The 25,171-nt window shown below is 37.9% G+C and overlaps 1 protein-coding gene across 2 annotated transcripts in view; it reads right to left on the bottom strand.

Moving 5' to 3' along the window:
- LOC144972269 (uncharacterized) overlaps positions 1-25,171 on the bottom strand; it is a 69,188-nt gene that overhangs the window by 41,519 nt on the left and 2,498 nt on the right. For both annotated transcript variants that reach the window (XM_078913343.1, XM_078913342.1), the window contains exon 2: positions 24,217-24,424. The gene's annotated coding sequence lies outside the window, so the exon portion shown is untranslated. The remainder of the gene's footprint in view (positions 1-24,216; positions 24,425-25,171) is intronic.

The following is a 25,171-nucleotide window of genomic DNA, read 5'->3' as shown; positions in this document are numbered from 1 at the left end:
CCATCCGTACATCTAGCCATCTCTCTATCTATCTATCTATCTATCTATCTATCTGTCTGTCTGTCTGTCTGTCTGTCTGTCTATCTATCTGTCTATCTTCCTTTCTTTCTTTCCAACTATCTATATCGTCTATTTCTACAATTTTTCTAAAAATTCTCGCCCTCTCTCTCATATTCTTATATTTTCTTTTTCTCTCTTTCTTTATTTCTTTTTTCTTTCACCCCCTTTCCCCTAACTCTCCTTTTCTCTCCTTGCCTCTTATCAAACGTGTCCATTCCTACAAGAGAAAAGCATTTTCATCAGCTGCCATTGGCAGAGCATTTTATCGACAAGGATAGATAATGCTGTTCAAATATTCCATTTCCCTGTACCAGTTATTGCCAGGATCTAATCAAATTTATCATTATTTGAATATCCCCAACATAGAAACAATTTCATCTTCATGTTTGCCAAACGTTTACAAAATGCATTTTTCATTTTTAGTCGGAAAACTTTTACTTGACTTGCCATTTTTCTTCTGACAGAAAACTTAAAACTTAACAAAACGCCTCATTTAATTTAAGCCAGAAAAAAACTCCTTAAACTGAACAAAACCATGTTTTAGTTTGACCAAAAACCTTTAACAAATTATTCATAAAACGCTTTCAAAATTTTTTTGGGCCGCAAATCATTGACTTACTTACTTTTGCCTCTTGGCTCCTGACGAAGGATAGGGCCTCGACAACACTCTTCCATCTTCTTCTGTCCTTGGCACAGGCCTTTGCCTCACTCCAGGTAAGATTGGAGACACATAAATCTTGGTGAAGGCTTCTCCTCCAAGTATGTTTTGGACGACCCCGTTTGATCTTGCCCTGCGGGTTCCATTCGAGAACTTTCTTGGTTATATTATGGGCTCCTTCCGCAGGGTATGGCCAACCCATCGCCACTTTCTGCCTGACCTGGACATCCATTTGTTCTTGGTTTGTACTTGTCCAAAGGTCAGCGTTTGGCATTTTGTCAAACTATTTCAATTTGAGGATTTGTCAGAAGTTTGTATGTGGTCAAGGTTGTTCGCCAAGTCCCTGACCCATAGAGCAGGACTGCTTTAACTTTTAGTGTTAAATATTTTAAGCTTGGTGTTTGAGGATATGCTGGAAGCTTTCCATATTGGTCTCAATATTGCAAAGGCCTGGCGTGCTTTCTTGATTCTAGCATTGATGTCTTCACCAGTTCCATGGGAAATAATTAATTTGACAAAATGCCTATTTCAGTTTTGGCCGAATACATTATACCCCAAACAGTGATACGTTAAGACGCCAACAAGTCAAATAAAGTTAAATCCGAGACTTGTGTAAAACTTGAAAAAAAAATCTCGACTTCACCACGATCGATCTCGGTCCTTTTGCGTGTGAAGCGAGTGCTTATCAACTGAGCTATCGGAACCCCAAAAGAGGAGCATTAACTTGTCAAAATATCTCAAAGCAGAGAGTTCCTTGAAGTCACGTGTTCAAGACTTTCTAAAAAACGAAAACGTTTGAGATCATTGCATAGTGCTAGCCTTGACAAGAGAGAGGTTTCAACTCAAATTTCCACACCTAGCAAGTCGGTGGAAAAGAAAAATATGACAAGGAAAGTCCCAATTGGTAATCGGAGGGCAGGATCACAAAAATGTGATTACAGCAGCGCTGAAAAAGGGCGTCAGATAACAATTACAAACAGCCAATTGATAGGAAGGTCAATTATAAAAGTAACGACATCAATTCCAAAGATTCAGAAAAAGAGAGTTAAAAAATCATGCACGAGTGATGGAGCACCAGCAATTTCCCAGAAGCACAAAGATTTGCAATCCCAAAACAATAAAAAACTATCGACAATTTCAACTAATAAACGCAGTTTTCCAAACCAAATATTATTAATGATCAAACCTCCACCAGTTTCATCTATAAATTCTAATGATAAAATGGATCTATCAAGATTAAACAGATATCAAACAAAGATGAGAATGGTGAAACGTGTAATGATAACAAATATCTTCTGCGAAAATCGGTTCTGGACGACGTCGTTAGTCAATTGAATATAGGATCCTCGTTTTTTCAAGAAGACCCCATCATCAGATTCAGAATGTCCGCCAATGACAAAGCCCAACGAACGCATAGGAGTCTCGAACCTGGCCATCGATGTCGTTTGCAACTACGCCATTAACATCTCATCTGTCTTTTAGAACACGATCAGCCATTGCTCCTCGTCTACATCCAATGCCGAAAATTCTGAGTGTGTTTTTGGCGAACTTCAGGATTTGGCGTCACTCGTAAGCGGCGTTAGAGAGTAGGGCGTAATCTGCTTTACATTAGAATTAAATAAATTCGGAGTCATGGCCAAATGTGACCCACGGCTCCCAACTGGTTTTATGTCGGTGTGAACCAGATGCCGATAAAAAATTTCAAATTGAAATAATCAGATATATAAATTTTAAAGTGTAGCTTTTCGTACGTATAGAAATTATGGTCACAATACCCAAGAAATCATCATATGATCTAAATCTAAATCTTATATTATTTAGCTTCTAAATAATTCTGGCTTAAAACCGATTTCTTCTGCTTCTTCTTCTTCTTCTTCTTCTTCTTCTTCTTCTTCTTCTTCTTCTTCTTCTTCTTCTTCTTCTTCTTCTTCTTCTTCTTCTTCTTCTTCTTCATCATCATCATCATCATCATCATCATCATCATCTTCTTCTTCTTCTTCTTCTTCTTCTTCTTCTTCTTCTTCTTCTTCTTCTTTCTTCTTCTTCTTCTTCTTCTTCTTCTTCTTCTTCTTCTTCTTCTTCTTCTTCTTCTTATTCGGCTTATTATTATTATTATTATTATTATTATTATTATTATTATTATATTATTATTATTATTATTATTATTATTATTATTATTATTATTATTATTATTATTATTATTATTATTATTATTATATTATTATTATTTTATTATTATTATCATCATTCCTATCAGTATTATTATCGTCATTATTACCACTATTTTAATTACTTTTTTTTCGCCTATTACAAGAGCTGTAACGTAACAAGAATTGCCTATTTGGACAATAAAGATTATTATTATTATTATTATTGTAATTTATCGCTCAGATGTAAGCGATGCAAGCGATTTACGCCAAATCTAAATAAAAATGTGTATATTTTGATCTGTGGTTGTATAGCCAAATACAACGGGGGGAAAGGGGGGGGGGGGGGGGGAGAGTAATTGGCCACGTCAATTATTTTTGATAAATTATATTCTTTCCGTCGTAATAATCCTTCTCCCAATTGGCCACATATCTTTCCGTGTTAATTTGATAATTTAATTTCATTGTATAAATGTTATTTGCCCCTCCCCTTTTCACTTTTTCACTCATTCTCCCCCCCCCCCTTCTCTCTCTCTCTCTCTCTCTCTCTCTCTCTCTCTCTATATATATATATATATATATATATATATATATATATATATATATATATTATTTAAAATATTTACCACAATGTTTGGGGCAGTCTACATCGATGTTTCAGGCTTAATTTGCCATCTTCAGGACTGAGTTGTTTTGTTGACTGTTGTTGTCAACAAAACAACTCAGTCCTGAAGATGGCAAATTAAGCCTGAAACATCGATGTAGACTGCCCCAAACATTGTGGTAAATATTTTAAATAATAATTCGCTCCATTACTACATGTCGAGCACTTTTCGTACCATATTTGTATCAAACACGATTCTATATATATATATATGTATTATCTATCTATCTATCTATATCTATATTATCTATCTATCTATCTATCTATCTATCTATCTATTTATCTATCTATCTATCTATCTATCTATCTATCTATCTATCTATCTATCTATCTATCTATCTATCTATCTATCTATCTATCTATCTATCTATCTATCTATCTATCTATCTATCTATCTATATCTGTCTTTCAACTTTAAACCCCATGCGTCACACCGCTACAGTACAAAACTAACCTCCTTTACCCACAATCTCTCTTCTTTACCGAAACCCCTTTCTATTCAGCTTGTCCACCATTTCATCCGATCTACGATCTTTTGATGACCCCGTCCGTCATTTTTACGGAAGATAGATGAAGAGGTCGTGGCTGGGAGACAATTCGATTCTCGTCAGTATCGACTCCAGATCGGTATCGCCACGTAATGGCCCAACTCTATTCTCGGTCATGGGGTGGACCCGGGTCATGACGTAAGTGGTCACAGAATCCGTTCAAGGTAATAAATCAAGAGAACATATATAATTTATAACAACCCCTCCCTCATTTCACATAATCCCTGTTTACTTGGTACAGTTTCTATTATTTTGCACATACCATCGCCTGTAAACCGCCTATGAGCACTTTGAGTGGATATCTACATACTTACTTACTCCTCTTTGGTGTTTCACAAACACATAAGGAGCCTAGTAATTCTGTCTTCTGCATGCTAGTTTCCGGACATCACCTCAGGTACAACCGAAGGCTGTCATCTCTCTTTCCAACGATCTTCTCCAAGTTTCCAGTGGTCTTCCCTATTGCGATTACCCTGCGGTGTCTATCTGAGCGATGTTTTTTTTTTGCTATTGCGCTATTTAAATCCCCCTTTGTTGTTGTTGCCCTTTTGAGGTTAAAATAAATTGGTATGGAGATAAATAAAAGAGCATTGATATAGCTAACCTTCAATAATATGTTTAAAAATAATTACGCCCTTTCACAACGGCAACATTAGATCCCGTCGCCTAGGCGATAATCCACCAAACAGGATGTCTGATGTCAACAGGAATTATCCATGCTGTCCACGAAGTAAATATAGTTTTAAAATGGCTAGGAATATGAAATATTATACGATTCTTACACTCTTGCATTTTTGAATTCCGGACGTGTTCCAAACCGCTGCACGAGCTTGCGAGTGCGTGTTGGGAACAAGGTTCGAATTCCAAAACACAAAAGTATAAGAAATCTTTTATTGTGCTCCTTAATCGATTCCTATTTCGTCATCTTTGAATAAAAGACATCTTCAAAAACATTTAAATGATGCTTCTTTTTAAAGAATCAGATTTTTAGTGAAATTTACGCTTGATAATCTGCTGAAGTCACAAATTATTATTGTAAACATGATGTAATTACGTGTTACTATTTAAGGAGAGGGGTGGACTAATACTTATTCGTTCTTAATAAAAACATATTCTTCCTCATCAATAAGCAACAACAGAAATAGTTATCACCTATAACACTCCAACATAACACCCTTTCGAGACTGTGTGTTACAACTTATAGTCGCCACAATTGATTTTTCAACGACCCCACGGGGAGCTATAGTGAAATCCGTTATAAAAGTGACTGGGTTTTACCATCAAATCTTTTGTATCACATAATGGAAACTGGCAGCATTTTGGTCTGACCTTTGTGTGAGATGAGGTTCTAAGTCCAGACGAGAAAAATGGCGGAAATAACTGATGTATTTGATGTGTGCAAAACTAAATTTAAAAGAAAAAAAAAACGCATGAAAGAGATATATTTATGGAGAGACCCATGATTTTGGAGATTATTTTTGTTTTTTTGTTTTTTAGTATTTATCCCGCAACAACGTGATCCGTCTGAAAATAGTATTTTGATTCACCATCTCACCGCGGTATTGTGTCGGGATGAACTGGGTCCTCGAAATTAATTTTATCGCCGCAAAAGAATCTAGGGGTTACTTTATATTTATTTTGGTGGACATAAGGGCGCAGCATGCCTCAGCGGTACGGCCTTTGCTTCGTAACCAAAAGGTACCGAGTTTGATCACTTGCTGCTGTGCTGTGTGGCTTTGAATAAATCACCTCGTCCTAGCTCAATTTGCGGCACTGCGGTTATTCAAGTCTTCCTTGGGATATATCCTAAGGACAAATTTCCCCTATAGGATGAATAAAGGGAAGTTTATGATACTAAAAAAAATAAAATTAAATACAATTTCTTATGTTGCATAAAAGTTCGTTTTTGTCATAATTTTAAGTCTGCATCACTTTTCGAGGTCCAATTCATCCAGATATTATAATACCATTTAAAAATTATAGGCCCCATTTAATATGTAAGGATGGATTAGATGCTCAAACTTTGAGCGGGCTGACCGGTAATGTGCAGCTATGTGGTCTAGTGGTATGACACTCGCTTTCGGGTCGGAAGGTCCTGGGTTCGAGTCTTGCGCTCGGCGCATAGTTGAGTCCTTGGAAAAGGCTCTTTGCTCACATTCTCTCACCGTACTCAGGTGTAAAATGAGTACCTGGCCGTTAACAGCGTTGTCTTTGTCCGAAAAATTGTAATATCGCCTAACAGGCGTCATGTCCCGTCCTACATGTTAAATGTTGCTGTTGACCAGGGACCCCTTGTAAAGCGCTATGAGCACGTTTAGTGGATATCGCGCTATATAAAAGCTCAATTTTTTTTTAAATCAGGTGCTATTAGGTTCGATTCCCAGTGCAGATGAGCATTTAAGAGCACGGCAGTTATACCGATAGAAAGAAGCAATTAACTTCCACGTCACAATGAAAAAGATTTGATAATGTATGTATGAAAGATCTTTATCTTAGACCAGTGCCCGTTCCTAATTTATCACAATAATAATTCAACATTGTATAGTTGATAGGGATTTGTTATTTTCAATTTATATATGAATATGTATTCCATGTGCTTAACAAATAATAGTACCCGATCTCATTTACTTTATGAAGAAACTGAAAATTTTGTCGTAAAGTACTTTACACTACCCGATCGTTTTGGATTTACATAGGGGCTCAGTCATACTGCCCTTCGACGCTAAGTCAACTGATTTAATTGCATCGACTGCTTTCGACCAGCTTTTATGAATTGCTCATTGTTTCCACTATAATTTAAAATTAAAATAGAGGACTATAGATAGACGGATGACGAAACAATGAAAGGATTTCAAGTTAAAGACATGATTAGGTTTACATCTCTAGACGACCCTGAGGAGTTATCTACGTAATTCTTACAAAACACATCTTTTTCATTTTGGACAGAAAACTTTTGCTTCAATAATCAGCAAATCAAGATGACTCCCAACTCGTCATAACGTGTCAAACATGAGCAGCGGCGTGGCGTATTGACGGCAGATGGTGGTGCCATGATTAGAAGAAGAAAAAAAAAATTCTAAAACAGTGAACACGATTAAGAGGAGAGAGGACATGTTAAAAACTCTCTTTTTTGGAAGGGGGGGGGGTGGGGGTCTATGGTTTCTGCGAGTTGACAAAACTCGCAAAAACAAATAATTCATGAAAACAACAAGCCACAACACTGAGATACAAGTCCGGTGTGAAAAGGTCTTTGTAATTATTCTTTGTCCACCATTTGAAGGATTGGATTTGGTAGATAATGCAATCAATATGTGATAAATGTAAATCAAAAGAGAAAAGAAACCTATGACAGAAATTACTTACTTTTAGTACTTGTAAAGAAAATCTGCAAATCTTTTTATAATTTGTTTATTGAAATCTGAAATGGCATCTATTTCAGCTTTGTGAATTGACAGAATCATTAACGAATTTAACCGCTCCTGTTTCATTGAATTTCGCAAGAAATTTTTCACTCTTTTAGGGGTGCTAAAACAACGTTAAGGAGGTCCAGAAATACGATGGAAGTGGTTAAGGTCAATAAAGCCTATAGATGTCTATGATTTGTCAGTGTTTGTTGTATCTGTAAAAAGTAGACAATAAAAACAAAAGAAACGTTGTCGTTTTTTCTTAACTAACTGTGAACCATTCATGTCTGTCATACCATGTCAGTGAAAAAGAGCGTTTTCGAGATTTCCACACCTGTGTTAATTCAAAATCAGTTGGTTGGTGAGGAACTTGTCATCTAGTGTCAATCCACCAAACGGTCGGTGAAGCAAAGAGTCAACTTGATTCATTGCAATTCATTGTTTAACAAAAAAAGATTTCAAAGTATATCTCAAATAATGGAAATCAGTGGAATACGATTAATGATTGCACAGATCTTAAAGCATCACAAAGAAAAAATCACTCCACTTAAGTACTACTTAAGAAATCAATATACACACCAAAGTATAACTGTTGACAATCTTCGCTTTCTTTCTCTGACTGACACAAATACACACGCACAAACACACACACAAACATTCATACACACGTAACCAACTCGGCACTACAACTACAAGCAAGAAAAATGCTGGTAAATTCGTCCACAATGCTTCGTTGCAAAGGATTACTTTATTCAATAATCATGAAAAAGAGGTGGAGGGGGGGGGGGGTTGATATGTCATATTTTAAAGTTTTATGTTGTTTTTCTTTGCTACTTACAAATAAACTTGACAATGATCAGTGTTTTTGACAGTTCATGTAATATTTTGGATGGCCGAAGTTACCCTAATTATGACGTAAATGGTGCAACATTGGCGCATCCCTCCAGTCCAACGGTGGAGCTCTCAGATCCTGGCACAAGTCGAAGGGTTTTCCGCTATTTGAAGATAGTATAATTCGACCCAGTGTCTCGCTCAATCAGCTGTAGCGATACTAAAGGATAGAGCATTAACTGGAGCTTGGATTGCTTTGCACCACGGTGTTGATTCAGTCATTAATTCGCGTAGTGATGTCACCAACACACGAGTCGGCGCAGTGCGTGAATCGGAATCTTGAATAGAGCGGAGACTAAAAAGGCAGTATGTTATTGGCCAGTTGGCGAAAGACAGTGGAGTTAAAATTTGTTTTATTTTTAATTAAATTATGCTGTTAATGATTTTTAAAAGATTGGTATGGTGCCTGGCACCATTCGATCCAATGGCCCCACGCCACTGAACCTGAGACTTCCAGATAAGCATCAGGTCTGATACACCGTACTCAGGTGTAAAATGAGTACTTGACCGTTAAAAGCATTGTCTTTGTTGGGAAATTGTAATGCCGCTTAACAGGCGTCATGTCTCGTTTTATATGTTTCATGTTCCTGTTGGTTAAGGACCCTTTGTAAAGCGTATTGAGCACGTAACCGTTTAGTGGATATTGCGTTATATATAAAAAGCTCATTTTTGTGTTTATACTGTTTGACAAGTAGGAAGTTTATATTAATCGATTAATATTCGAAGAAAAAGTTTTCAAGCCAAATTGTAAAATACTGATTTTAATCAAAATGCAATAGGGATGAGACTGACCCCCCTCCCTTCCCTCCACCCAAGTCCCCGGCCCGAATAGAATGCTTGCAATAATTTTAAGGGATTAATTGAACCACTTAACCATAATATCACTATACATTTTGGCACGCGATGTGTTGACGTCACGCAACAGCTGACTGTCCTGTAAATGGCCTGGCGCACGCAGTGTATTAGGTGCAACCAACCTTGTGTTACGAAATCCTTCTCAATCACATAATGTGATCCATCACCCCGAAATGGTATTAGGTTTGGGTTGATTTAGGTATTAACATTTGAATTTCAAGTAAGATAATAGAAAAAATAAAACACACACAAAAACAAAACAAAAACAAAAACAAAAACCCCAAAACAAACAAACAGCAAAAACAAAACAAGACAAAACAAAACATAACATAACATAAAAGAGCAAATATAAGAATAAAACAGCCACGAAAAACCTCAACCCTCAAAACAAACAAACAAACAACAACAACAACAACAACAATAACAACAACAACAACAACAACAACAAACAACTACAACAACCCCCCCCAAACAAAACAAAACAAAAACAAACAAAACAAAACAAAAAACAACCCCCCCCCCCAAAAAAAAAAACCCAACAAACACCCCCCCCCCCCAAAAAAAAAAAACAAATAAAAAAACAAAACAAAAAGAAACAAAAAAAAAACAAATAAAAAAAAAACAAAAAAACAAAAAAAAAACAAAAAAAAAAAAAAAAACCAAACAAACAATAACAAACAAACGATAAACAACAACCCAAAAACCCCAGATGTTTTTGTTAAGTTTTAATGCTCTTTTGAGGAGACTGAATACATGTCTTTTATTTTAAAGTGACAAATACCATTCTAAACGACAGGTTATACTTGACTAAGATGAGCACATGTGAGGAATGATCCAATATGTAGGTTTCAGGCCTGATGACCTGAAATATTATGGGCATATTGTTGTAATGGAAATCCCTCAAATCAAGCCTAAATATTGTCCATTACAATAACATTGAATCAAGCCTACAGTTCAGCGCATAGTTGAGTCCTTGGAAAAGGCTCTTTACTCACATTCTCTCACCGTACTCGGTTCTATACGTTATTTGGTGCTGTTGATCAGGGACCCTCTGTAAAGCGCTTTGAGCACGTTTAGTGGATATTGCGAAGTTTTTTTTGCTAATATATAGGAAATAGAAGGAACATATTTTAAAAATTTTTGTTGTATCTTTTGATGCCGGGTTCAAAGCCCCCCCCCCCCCCCCCCCCCCCCACACACACACACACTCGCGTCCTACGCTGTGTTACATTGATAATAACGTCATTGTACATGTACAACTGCTATTAGAGTTCTTCTTCTAGGTTCCATGCCTGGTCCAGGCTTCGGATACTGCATGAATTATCTCTCTCCATTCCTCCCTGTCTCTTGCTTTTTCAAACAGCTCTTGGATTGTTAGGTTGGTGAAGCCCTTCAGTTGGTCTATGAGTGTTTTTCTTTGTCTCCCCCGGGCGCGTTTACCAGGTATTTTTCCACAACTTGCCAGGTATTCATTCTTATCTTTCCTTACTATGTGTCCGAAAAAGGATAGTTGTCGATCCACTATTAAGGGCATTAGTTTCCTTTGTTGGTATGTTTGTTTTAGCACTTCTTCGTTCGTTTTGTGTGCAGTATACGATATTCTCTGCATCCTTCTCAAGCACCACATTTCAAAAGCTTCAATGTTCTTTTGTGTTTCTGCATTTGTAGTCCAGCTTTCGCATCCGTATAACAAGATTGGCCACACTTAGCACTTCAAGACTCGGAATCTAATCCCGAACGACATCTGTTTGTTTTTCAAAATGTTTCCCAGGTCCATGAAGGCCTGTTTGGCTTGAGTTATTCTTGCTCGTATGTCTCGGTTACATCTTCCATCTGTTGTCACTATTGAACCTAGGTATTTAAAACTTTCTACGTTGGTAAGTTGCTCGCCGTGAATCGTTATATTGCAGGTGTTGTTGTTTTCGGGTTTTTCTGTATTACCATGCATTCCGTTTTGGTGATATTCACTTCCATTCCCTTGGCTTCACTATCTACTACCACTTTGTCAACAATCTTTTAAAGTTGGATTTCTGATGTTGCAATGAGTACCGTATCGTCTGCGTATCTTATATTATTTATGTTGTGACCTCCTACTTTTATTCCCTCCATATTATTTATGCCCCTCATGATTGTTTCTTGGTATAGATTAAACAGATCTGGTGAGGCAACACACCATTGACGGACTCCTTTCTATTAGAGTAAACGTTATTTAAAGATCAAATTAGCAACATCAACACATCAAACATCCGAGAGAGTCACATCTTTGTATTGTTTATGCTTTCTATGGCGTTGGGCCGGGTGAGACAATTCTGCCGCACTCTGAACAAAACAAATCCAAAAAAAAAAAAATTGGCCAGAAAATTCTACCTTCAAATAGCAAACGATTAGAATGACCCTGATCTTTCAAAAACCTCTTTTGCCCGGGACAAAGAAAGTCCCAGGTTTGAGAGTTTTTTGTTGTTGTTGTTGTTGGAAAGATGAGATTTGTTTTAATCGATTGATATTTGAAGGAGTTTCCTGGCAACAATTTTAAAAATGTGTTGTTTTTCAGAGTAGTCCCCTGTGGCCAGGTCTAAATATCTTATTAATCCTATGACGCCAGACCATTTGGTCTATCTACGTCTAATTTGATCAGACGAGGATCGATCAAGGGTGTCTGAAGACTGGTGTTTTAATGGAGACCCCACCGTCTTGGACTAGACCTGCCTACTTGAAGTATGAGTACATTTTTTTTTTTGTTTTCAGGGGTAATAGCACAGTAGACATAACTACTGTCTTTAAAATTCACAAACCTGTCCATGATATGTGAAAATTATGCTTTTAACTCCTTTATAGGCTATATATGGCATCAGAAATTCAAGAGGTTTTATTGAATTAATAATCTTAAAAAAGTCTACGGAATTTTCGTAGTAGTAGGCAGGTCTTCCTTAGACTGACAAAAATAAACATTTCTTCACTTTGGCCAGAAAACTCCTCACTGTTGGAACTTCTTGCCAGTAATTCTTAGGATACCCTCCAAACTTTTGAAACACAACTAAAATACATTCGTTTCAAAAACTCTCAAGCCTGGGACTTGAAGACTTCCGTGAAGTCTCAGGTTTAAGAGTTTTTGACAAGATGAGGGTCAGTTTAATCGATACATAGTAGAAGGATGAGTTTTCTGGCCAAAATTGAAGAAAATGTGTATTTTCAGAGTACGTCATAAAGGAAATTGCTATGTATGCGTGACTCGCCCGGATTAACAAAGATGTCAGTGTGCGCACGCGCGCGGATGTGTTTGTGTGTCTGTGTATGTGCTCGTGACATTGTGGTGTAACGCAATCTCCACCAAATGTGCCCAAATCTCTTTACAAGGGACTGTAACTAAAACGACACTGAACATGGAGGACGATATTATGACTTCTTGGCCATCCCCTCTCTTCAATGAGAACTAATCTTCCAACCGGCCATCAAGAAACATTAAACATTGGTCCAATTGCAAACTGTTCACCCTCATTGCTATAATTGTCCGAGTGGACTTAAGGGTGGATCACATACTCCTTGTTTTGAAAAATTAAGCATTTGGTCTGCTGGCAATTCCTTCTTTTCAGTGAAAACTAATCACCCTCATTATTATAATTGTCTGAGTGGACTTAAGGGTGGGTGACACATTCTTTGTTTTGAAAAATTGCGCATTTGGTCTGCTGTCCATCCCATCTCTTCATTGAAAACTAATCACCCTCATTATTATAATTGTCCGAGTGGACTTAAGGGTGGGTTACAAATTGTTTGCTTTGAAAAATTACGCAGTTGGTCTGCTTGCCATTCCCTCTCTTCATTGGAAACTAATCACCCTCATTATTATAATTGTCCGAGTGGACTTAAGGGTGGGTTACAAATTGTTTGCTTTGAAAAATTACGCAGTTGGTCTGCTGGCCATTCCCTCTCTTCATTGGAAACTAATCACCCTCATTATTATAATTGTCCGAGTAGACTTAAGGGTGGGTTACAAATTGTTTGCTTTGAAAAATTACGCAGTTGGTCTGCTGGCCATCCCATCTCTTCATTGAAAACTAATCACCCTCATTATTATAATTGTCCGAGTGGACTTAAGGGTGGGTTACAAATTGTTTGCTTTAAAAAATTACGCATTTTGTCTGCTGGCCATCCCATCTCTTCATTGAAAACTAATCACCCTCATTATTATAATTGTCCGAGTAGACTTAAGGGTGGGATACAAATTGTTTGCTTTGAAAAATTACGCAGTTGGTCTGCTGGCCATTCCCTCTTTCGGTGAAAAATAATCACCCAACCGGCGATCTTGAAGCACTAACATTTGTCCGATTGCTGTAAATTGTACATAATCATTATTATAGTTGTCTGAATAGACTTTGGGTGAGTCACAAATTATTTGTTTTGAAAATTTTCATATTTGGTCTGCTATTCATATGAATTGTACTCACCTCCACCCCGCCCCCCAAATATTTTTAAAATGTATATATATATATATATATATATATATATATATATATATATATATATATATATATATATATATATATATATATATATATATATATATATATATATATATATATTATTTAAAATATTTACCACAATGTTTGGGGCAGTCTACATCGATGTTTCAGGCTTAATTTGCCATCTTCAGGACTGAGTTGTTTTGTTGCCTGAAACATCGATGTAGACTGCCCCAAACATTGTGGTAAATATTTTAAATAATAATTCGCTCCATTACTACATGTCGAGCACTTTTCGTACCATATTTGTATCAAACACGATTCAATATATATATATATATATATATATATATATATATATATATATATATATATATATATATATATATATATATATATATAATCATAATGTGTTCTATTGTCTGTTAACTACCAGCTTTGTTTGTACGAGTGGACTAAAGCGTGGGTTACAAATTGCTCGTATTGAAAATTACAGATCATTTGCAATATTAATTTCAAACAACCGACAAGGTTCGATCAGGTTGATAAGAATCAAAATTTCACAATCCTATGCGTCTTGCTGGCTGAGAGGTTTGGTATCTTGTCATATCATATATATATGATATATATATATATATATATATATATATATATATATATATATATATATATATATATATATATATATAGAGAGAGAGAGAGAGAGAGAGAGAGTCCTATCTCCAGTGATTGCTGTAGACTTTACTCACTGGTTATTATAATTGTCCGGGTGAACTTAACAAGTATTGAAGTGAGTAGAAAAGTGCCAGAGGACACTAAAGAATAACAATTGCGGCGATGGGAAGTCGAACTCACGACTCGACTGTAACGGCATCTCAGCATGGCCACGCGAAAGACGCTATACAATCGTCGCCATCCACCACTAAAAAGAGAGGTTTGATACGTGGTAACTATCCGGAGTTCCTCTCGCGACTTCTTGATAAGAACAAAAAAAAAATGAAGTAATTAGTAAAGTGTCAGAAGACAATAGAGAATAAAAACTGTGTGGTGGTGGGGAGTTGAACCCACGAATCGACTCAGCATGGCCACGAGAGGGACGCTCAACAATCGCCGCCATCCACCACTAAAAAAAGAAGTTTCAAATAATATAGTAACTGTGTTGAGCCCTACTCGCGACTTCTTTAGGTTATTAGGACAATACACAAACACCACTTAAGTATATTGGCGAGTTGGCAGTTAAGCTTATGAGCTCTATTATCAACACAAAGGTATTAGATATTATACATTAGATAATTATTATATTAAAATATATTTTTGTGCGGCTATGTGTAATTGTGGTATGACACTCGCTTTCGGATCGGAAAACCTCGGGTTCGAACCTCTCTCGGCGCATAGTTGAGTCCTTGGAAAAGGCTCTTTACTCACAGATGTAAAATAAGTACTTCGCCGTTAACATAGTTGTCTCTGTCCGAAAAAGAATGTAATATCGCTTAATAGGCGTCATGTCATGTCCCACATGTTAAGTGTTGATGCTGGCCAGGGACCCATTGCTTAGCGCTTTGACCACGTTTATTGGATCTTGCGCTATATAAAAGCTCAGGGTTTTCTGGTTTTATTTTCTAACACAGAGACAACTGAGACATCGAGTAAGCTCCGATATTGGGTGAAAATTAATTCTGAATAGACGGTACTTATATTGATAATAAGAAATGTAGTTAGTAGAAAAGTGCCGGAAGACAAGAGAAAAAAACAACAACTTTGTGGCAACGGAGAGTCGAACCCTTTAGAGTCATTTCATCTTTAGAAATATATTGAATCTAGTGTAGTGTTACAAGTGTGGGAGGTTGTCCCATTTGTTGAAAAACAAATGACCGATCGGGATAAAGAAATGGTTTGTTAGGGGACACGAAAGCTAAAAATATGACACAAGTTAGGAAACTTTTGATATCGTGAATTTTAAACATAATTTGAGCATAGATAAAAAAAATTCTATTAAACTTGGTAATTATGAACTTAATGTCTTCTTTTTTTTCTTGTAAATGTTCAAATATCTCTGATATCTCCTTCGTATTGAAACTGTCATACTTCTTTCAGATTTTCTCTTCCACCATATATATTATAAAAACAATAACCATAAAACAATAGTGCTCAACTTTTTGATAAAAGGAGCTATTTATTAAATATTTCAAGTACAATTATGATCAACTTCTATAGATCAAAGCAATTCTTACAGCATTCTCGATGTGATCAATTTGTTTTGGTGCCTTTTTGATTTTTCAAATTATTTCACAACCCCCATTCAACCCACTGTCCATTCTTTACACTCAGTCTTATAAGCAGTAGTAGCGTTTAGATCACGAAGCAAACCGTCTCATCTTCCCTAGACAGAAATGTCCGACGTTTGAAGGAGAAATTAAATCTTCTGGGCCATTATCCAAATATCTCTGGCACTCTATCGACCGCTCAATTTGGGACTATTTCCCCTCAGCTGTTGTAAGCATCAGGGAATCAGTATCGGGAACGAATAAAAGTAATTGCCCAGTAGCTGCTGTTTTTGCAAGAAGGGTTCCGGAGCCAATGAACGGACGGCTAACCTCGTAAGGAGACCGGTAATTGGCAGCAGCTTCTTATGGTTCACACTATTATGTTATGACGATCGACCCAATCAGCAAAGTCCGGTCCGCATTCGTGCACCGTCGCGAACCCGCCCGGTAGCATCGTCACAACACACCTTTCGACTAGATGCTCTGCCGTTTCGGGTTCTTGCCCACAGCGTGGACATAAAGGACAGGAAGTTAGACCCCACTGATGTAACGCACCGGCCGTTAGGCAGCTCCTCGACCGAAGCCGATTCGCAGCTACCCAGTGTCTCCTCTTACTGGTATCAAAGCCTGGCAACTTCTCACCAAGCTTAGAGGAGTGTAGGTCCCCGCCCCCACGAGGGATTGAATTCGTCCAAACCGACTTCCATCTCGTATGTGCAGCTCTGTCCGTAGTCAGGGATTCTGCGTACAAGGGTTGCCGGGACTTATTTCGGCTCGAAACGGGGGCACCGTTCATTATGCGCATGAGAGGGGTATCCCCATTCCCTCTCTCTTTGATCTTACTCAGCCAGTTTCCCGTAATGGTCTCCCTCCGGACATCGGGGGGCTGGATCGCTGCCATCACCGGGCCCCATTCTCTAGGGTTGTTGCTAGCGTTCCCGACACTATGTGCATCGACTTGCGAAGTTTTACATCCACCTTCTCAACGTTTCTGCTTCTACCCCACACTGGAGCGCAATACTCCGCGGTGGAATAGCATAGTGCCAGGGCGGATGTTCTCAGGAGCGCTTGGCTAGCGCCCCAAGTCGATCCCGCCAGCTTCCTCAGAAGACTATTCCGCTTCTCTATCTTCCGGGCAACCCCTTCGAGATGAACCCGATAGGTAAGGCTGCGATCCAGCGTCACCCCTAGGTATTTTGGACGCGGCTCATATGGGAGTGGCTGGTCCCCGACTAGGACATTCAGTTTACGGGTGTGCCAACCACTGCATAAGTGAAATGCAGTGGCCACGGTTTTTGAAGTGTTCATCTTCAGGTACCACTTGTCAAAGTAGGATTTGAGGTAATTGGCGACTGCGCATGTCCGGAATGCCAAGTAATAATACTTCCGCGTGCCAAAAGTACCTGAGATGTAGGAGAAAATAATGCAGTTTTATACAATATCCTCGTTGTTTGGTATCGTTGGTGAGTCGTTGACATAAGAGAGCTTGGCAGTTATACTGTTTATGAACACTACGCACTAAAAGCAATCGTCGCTACTCACACATGTTTATTGGGTCCCGTGTCTATTCTTCTATAGAACGAATGGTGATGACGTCTTAGTTATTGGATTTAGACCGCCAATAGGGACAAAAGTGTGATGTCTAAAAACTGGTTCCAATTTCATTGGAAGTAGAATAATCGTTCTTCCGGAGGACTGAATACACATATCTTGTGTAAATGATTTTCTGGTTTCAAAGTGCTGGAATCTGTATTTTTGAGTCTAAATATTATATTCTGATCGTCAATAAAGATCGTCCATCCTCGCTCTTTTACGTCACGTAATCCTTAGAATCTGCCTATACATCCAGCTACTAAAATAGTTATGCCACTTTAGGATTCAATATGTAACCTATTCATTATTAATTCTCCGACGGATAGGTTACATACACACTTCCAAGGAGTTTGGAACCGGAAAGGTTAAGGGTCTGATGTCACGACTTTTCTTCTCTATTGAGTATTTGGTTCTCACTAAGTTTTCAAAAACAGATTGAAATGTTAAAGGTTACACACAAATACCCAGTAGGGTTTTGACCAATCAAGATACGGCATTTGTGACACGCCCTCAAGCCCGCGTACAGACAAACATAGTTGGGTTGTAGATAAACAAAAGTTTCACTGGTCTATAGTATTGCTTTTAGACTGGCAGTTGTGTGATTATTTAGTTTTAACCAGATTCTCCCAATCAGACTGAACGATTAAGGTTACACACATTTTTGTGTGTTCGTACGATTGATGTGGTTGTAGAGCTGGTGAGTGTTTAACTTAAACACAACCTTCGATATTATAACACTTGTAGTTTGCTCGGACAGTCGAAGAGGGATGGTTATGTTCATTCAATTACAGGTAAACTTTGAGCGTTAGTATGATTAACCTGGCGGGCAGATCTGGTGATCATTTTACTTAACTATATAACATCAATATTTACGTTGGACAATAACAAAATACTTTTCTCATTCTTTCTCATCATTCATTGTTTTACATCATGGTAGAATATCATGCCAACAAGTCAATACTAAGACTAAAGAAAATGCTTACAAAGGTTTTAAAAAGTTTTGATATGGTGGAATGGGGATCATATTAATCTAGTGCGGCTACGTGGTCTTGTGATATGACACTCGCTTTCGGATCGGAAGGTCCTGGGTTCGAGTCTCGCATAGTTGAGCCATTGGAAAAGACTCTTTATTCACATTCTTTCATCGTACTCAGGTGTAAAATGAGTACCTGGCCGTTATCAGCGATGTCTCTGTCGAAAAAAAAATTGTAATATTGCCTAACAGGCGTCATGTCTCGTTCTACATCTACGTGTTGTTGTTTGTCAGGACCCTTTGTAAAGCGATTTGAGCACATTTAGTGGATATTGCGCTATATAAAAGCTTAATTTCTTTTTCTATATGTATGTTATACCGTATCAAAATGATAATATATCGGGCATGCTAACAATTTACTAAAAGGTGATTTCAAAGGTTTTTGTTTTTGTCTCTTTAACTAGTTAACTGTCGTTGTTTGGAAAAAGACATTAAATTTGGCCATACAACACGTCCTTCAAATATCGATCGATTTAAATGACCCATCCGAGGTCCCAGGATTTAGAGGGTTTTTTCCCCGAGGAGGGTCATTCAAATCGATCGATATTTGGAGGGCGAATTTTCTGGCCAAATTTTTAAATACGTGTTTTTCCAGAGTACGCCCTTTTAATGATTGAGGAATTACATCTATTGTCCCGAATAAAACAGGGGAACTTAACCAAGATACAATGCTGGCATATAGATCACCCCGACAATACCGTTAAATATGTATGGACTCCTGACACTAAACTGTATGGACTCCAGACCCTTAACGGTATTGGTCCCTGACACTAAAATGTATGGACTCCAGACCCTTTACGGTATTGGTCCCTGACACTAAACTGTATGGACCTCTGACACTAAAATATATGGATCCCTGACACTAAACTGTATGGGTCCCTGAGACTAAAATGTATGGGCCTCTGACAATAAATTGTCTAGGGTCCTGACACCAAACTATATAGGTCCTTGAAACTAAACTTCATGGGCCCTTGACAATAAACTGTATAGACCCCTGATACTAATCTGTCTAGGCCCTTGGCACTGGATTGTATGGACCCCGCCACTATACTGTATGGGCCCCAGGCACTGAATTGTATAGGCCCTTGACATTAAACTTTATGGGCCCTTGACAATAAAATGATACTAATTTGTAAAGGCCCTTGGCACTGGATTGTATGGACCTCTGACACTAAACTTTATGGACCTCTGACACTAAACTGTATGGGCCCCTGACACAAAACTGTATGGCCCTTACACTTAACTCTATAGGCCCCTAACACTAAACTGTATAGGCCCTTGACTGTATGGGCTCCAGACACTAAACGTTATGGACCCCTGGCAATAAACTATATGGGCCCCGAAACAAAACTATGGGCCCCTGACACTTAACTGTATAGGCCCCTAACACTAAAATGCATAGACCCCTGACACCAAACTTTATGGACCCCTGACAATAAACTCTATGGGCCCTTCACACAAAACTGTATGGGCCCCTGGTACTTAACTGTATAGGCCCCTGACACTTAACTGCCTGGCCCCTGCCACTAAAATATATGGCCCTCTGACATAGCTGAGGAAGACTAACGGCGTTCTATCACCAACTAAACATTCAAACATGAAGATAATTTAAGGGAGAACAAGGAAGAATAATTAAAAGGTTATCTTTTCAGGCAAAATAAGAAAACACGGTGTGTTAAAATAATGCAATCATATATTTATTTACGCTTAGCAGCTCTTTCTGTTTAGCTCTTTCAGACTCATCCCATAAAAAATATAATGCACTATACCGCTGTCGCCATTAAATTTATTTCATGAGCAAGAAACTTTGCTTCTGTGCCACCCTTTGCGGCGCAGGACTGCGGTCGATGTTTAGATTGTCTCGGCCTTTTCTCGAAATTTACCCCAAAGACACATGTCTTTATTGAATGAAGAAAGGAATTCTGAATTTATCTTTATTTTATTCCATTATTTTATACATTCATCTTATAAGCCTCTATAACTACGTACACATTTTTGCAGGCCTGATAATCGAACGAAATTTATGTATTTTATTTAACATTGTTGTAACGGACAATATACAGCATTGGTTTGAGAGTGTTTCCATTACAGCAGCGGGCTCATAACAATTTGAGTTGTCAGACCTTCAAATATATACGTGTTGCTACATCCCTAGGGGCACATTTTTGCACGTTGATGTCCGAATGCAAGCTTGGGTTTGATTTGATATTGTTGTAATGGAGAGACAATATTTAGCGTTGGTTTGCGAGTATCTCTATTACAGAGACGAGCCCATAATAATTTGGGTTATCAAACCTGCAAATAAGTACGCGCCATTCCCTACCGAATAACCTTTATGTTTTGCCTATACAAGATTAATTAAAATAATGTAAAACTTCCTCCTTGTGATCTCAACCATGACAAAACATCAAATTGTGACTTTAATAAATCATATTCAATATTCTTTCATGTTCTGACGGATAATAAAAATGCATTTGTTCGACGTGCACATATTTACAGGTCTGATAACCCCGAGCGCAATTATGGACTCGATTTGTACAACATGGGGAATTTCCTCTTGACGTAAGACGTTTGTTTGATGGATTATCTATCGATGCATTGCGTTTAGGTAAAATACTCATTAAGTCCGGCAGCCGGATATAACTTACCAACGCACAAATCTATTTATAAACCTTAATCGTTTATAGTCTGATTGATAGAAGTTAGTGAGTACTAATTATGACCTTGACCATAACGTTAAAAATAAACATGATGCGAATGGTCTCCACGAGTCAATTGTTGGTACGGTGGACAAGCATGCTCCCTTAACAACTAGAGCAGTAAAAGTGAGACGTCAAGCACCCTGGTATAATACCGAAATAAAATTGAATGGATTAGCCAGGAGGCGGGCAGAAAGAAAATGGCTCAAGTCCAGAGATGCTGTCGATAAGAAGCGATACATCGCGGCTAGAAATGATGCAAAAGCCGTCAATTTCAGGGCCAAAAAGAAATTCTATGAAGAAAGCCTCAAAAACGTGGGACGTTCGAGACAATTCTTTGCCTTGACCAAGGAACTGCTGGGACAACAGACGCAACCAGCTCTCCCATCTTTAATCGATCGTGCAGATCTACCAACTCGCTTTGGTCAATATTTTAAAGAAAAAACGGATACCATCAGGAAGGAACTCTCGTCTGAATCGATCCCTACAACATTTGACAAGTTTCATGGTGATTCGTTAACACATTTTTCAAAGATTACTGAAGCTGACTTACGTGATTGCATTATGTCGTCTCCAACTAAAAGTTGTGATTTAGACCCCTTAAATACTGCCATTTTAAAAAAATGCATTGATGTAATTTTAACACCATTTACATGTATTGTTAATAATTCGTTGCAGTCAGGTGCTGTACCAGACATTTACAAAGTTGCTCATGTCAAACCCCTTTTGAAAAAACCTGATCTCGATAAAGAGAACTTAAAAAACTATCGCCCTGTCTCTAATCTTCCTTTTCTCTCTAAGATCTTAGAAAAGCTTGTTTTGAAACAATTACTGTCTCATCTTAAAAATAATTGTCTTGAAGAAAAATTTCAGTCTGCTTATAGGCAACATCATTCGACGGAAACCGCACTTGTTAGGGTTGTTAATGATCTCCTCTCTGTTATAGACAATGGTTCATGTTCTTTGCTGAATTTGCTTGACCTATCGTCTGCTTTTGATACTATTGATCACAATCTTCTTCTCAAACGTCTTGAAATTACTTATGGCGTGTCTGGTGCAGCGCTTGATTGGTTTAGGTCATATTTGTTTAATCGTAAACAGATTATTACGGTGGATGAATATAGATCGGAGGAAATCTTTCTTGATTGTGGGGTTCCCCAGGGTTCAGTACTTGGACCCGTTCTTTTTGTTTTGTACGTTGGCCCTCTGTCTAAAATCATCAGAAGTTTTGGTCTGTCTTACCATCAATACGCTGATGATACGCAATTGTACTGCGTTTCCAATATGAGAAATTTACAAGAAGTATCAGCCAATAGTAAAAATTGTATCCAAAGTGTTAAGAAATGGATGAATGAGAACAGACTGAAACTGAATGATGATAAGACGGAGGTGCTGTATGTGGGGAACAGGAAGTGGAAAAGTGAAACAGATTTGAAGTTGGGGGATGCCTCTATTCAAATTGTTGACAAAGTGAAAAACCTTGGCACATTCTTAGACTCTGGACTGTCGATGGAGCATCAGGTTAATAATTTGGTTAGATCTCTCTTTTTCCAACTAAAAAAGATTGCTTCCATTAGACGGTTCATATCTGAGGATGTGACCAAGCACCTGGTTGTGTCCCTCGTACTATCGAAATTGGATTATTGTAATGCTCTGTTGTTTGGCGTTTCGCAATACAATCTGAAACGTCTTCAGATTGTCCAAAACAGCGCTGCCAGACTAGTATTTATGAAGCGTAGGTGCGACTCTGCCGGACCTCTACTTCATGACCTGCATTGGCTGCCTGTTGAGAAAAGAATTAAATTCAAAGCTTGTGTTTTAGTGTATCGTTGTCTTGAAGGTACTGCCCCTTCCTACCTTTCAGAACTAATTGAAAGATATTCAAAACCCCGCCCCTTACGTTCGGCCAGTGATTCCACAAAACTAGTTGTCCCTCGAATTCGGAAAAATGCTGGAATGAGATCCTTTTCTCATTTCGGACCCTCTATCTGGAACGCCTTACCGCAGAGCATTCGTGAAAAAGAATCTTTGTCTATTTTTAAACGTTCGCTTAAAACATATTTGTTTCGATTTTAGTAGATGGTATGAGAAGCAAGATAGGTTTGGTTTGTGTTGTGTGTTGTGTTGTGTGTGTGTATATGTGTGTGTGTGTGTGCTTGTGTGTGTGAATGAGTATGTTTCAGCCAAAGTAATTTGTAATTTAAGCGCTTAGAGTCTGGTGTCTCGGAGTTATAGCGCTATATAAGTTTTCAGCATTATTATTATTATTAATTATAAAAATGACTACAAAAATAATAACAAAGAGCTGAGGGACGTCAACTTCGTTCCTTCTATATATTTTTATGGAATGCCCTGGCGACGGCATCTAGCGATGCAGCGTAGAAGGGCGTAATGTTTTTTAAAAGGTTGTCGCATTGCTATGAATGATATCTCTAGGTCAAACTTGAAAAAAACCGGCATATGTCTGATTATTTTCACTTTAAATTCACTTTTTGAGACGTACACTTATTTGCAGGTCTGATAACCCAATTCCTTTTCGGCTCATTGTTGTAATGGAAATCTAAAAAAAAATGACGCAAAATATTGTCCATTACAACAATGTTAAACTAGACCCATAAGTTGGTTGGTTCGGTTGTCAGACCTGCATACATGTACACGTCGACTTTTTGACATCCGGTCCACTCCAGAAAAAATAGTCTAAAATACCGTATTGACGTGGTGAGTCACTAATGATTCATAAGATCCATAAGATCAGTATCCAATTGTCATGGTAACCATAAATATTCTTGAAAAAAACAAAAATACAAAAAACAAAAACAAAAACAAAACAAACAAAAACAAAAACAAAACAAAACAACAACAACAAAAGCCTTCCAAAACCACAGACAAACCCATACATAAAAAAAGGAAAAAATGACAATTATGAGTCATTCAAACACTCACCTCACCCAAAATCTCCAAGAAAAACTCCAACTTGAGATCAGACAATATAGTATTGCGGAAAGAAATAAAATGAACAATGCACAAAAATTGCACTGCTTCCTGATTTCAACTTTCTAGTCCAATGTTCAGCGTTTCCAGTTAACACAAAACTTCTGAAGTTTTCCAATCTTTAACAATAATACAATCTAAGTTCCTCCTGGAACGGGAACTGAAAAATAGAAATAAAACGATATGTGAGCTTTTACATACCGCAATATCCACTAAATGTGCTCAAAGCGCATTGTAAAGTATCCCAAGTCAACAGCAATACTACATATGTATTACAAGTCTTGATGCCTGCGAAGCGCTATTTTCCACTATTTTTTCTCGCTTGAGACAACTGTATTACTGTCCAAGTACTCATGTTACATCTGAGTACATTGTGAGAATGTGAGTAAAAAGTCTTTTCCAGGGATTCAACTTTGCGACACAAGCAACAGGATTTGAACAATTACCCACAGGTCTGATGCACCTGAAGACCACAAAGACGCACTACAAACAAGTTTTTGTTCAGTTTCCAACACTTTTATTTGTCTTGTTGGTTGGGTTTTACTCTACGTGACGTATATGCAGGTCTGACATCCGAATACACATGGGTCTAGTTTAACATTGTTGTAATGGAACATATTTTGCGTCATTTATTGAGATTTCCATTCCAACAATGATTCCATGAGGAATTGGGTTATCAGACCTGAAAATAAATGGACGTCGGTTATATTACATAATGTCATCACCACAATCCAAGCCAACGAATTAGTATTTTCTATTCTATTACTACTACTTTTTACTATTCTGCGGCTATGTGGTCTTGTGTTAAGACACTCGCTTTCGGATTGGAGGGTGCTGCATTCGAGCTTGCTCGGCGCATAGTTGAGTCCTTGGAATAGGCTCTTTACTCACATTCTCTCACCGTGCT

The sequence above is a fragment of the Berghia stephanieae genome, chromosome 5, assembly GCF_034508935.2.
Source record: "Berghia stephanieae isolate SIO BIC M18660-M18661 chromosome 5, UCSD_Bste_1.3, whole genome shotgun sequence".
In the NCBI taxonomy this organism is placed as follows: domain Eukaryota; kingdom Metazoa; phylum Mollusca; class Gastropoda; order Nudibranchia; family Aeolidiidae; genus Berghia; species Berghia stephanieae.
This window is presented reverse-complemented; position numbering and strand designations above follow the sequence as displayed.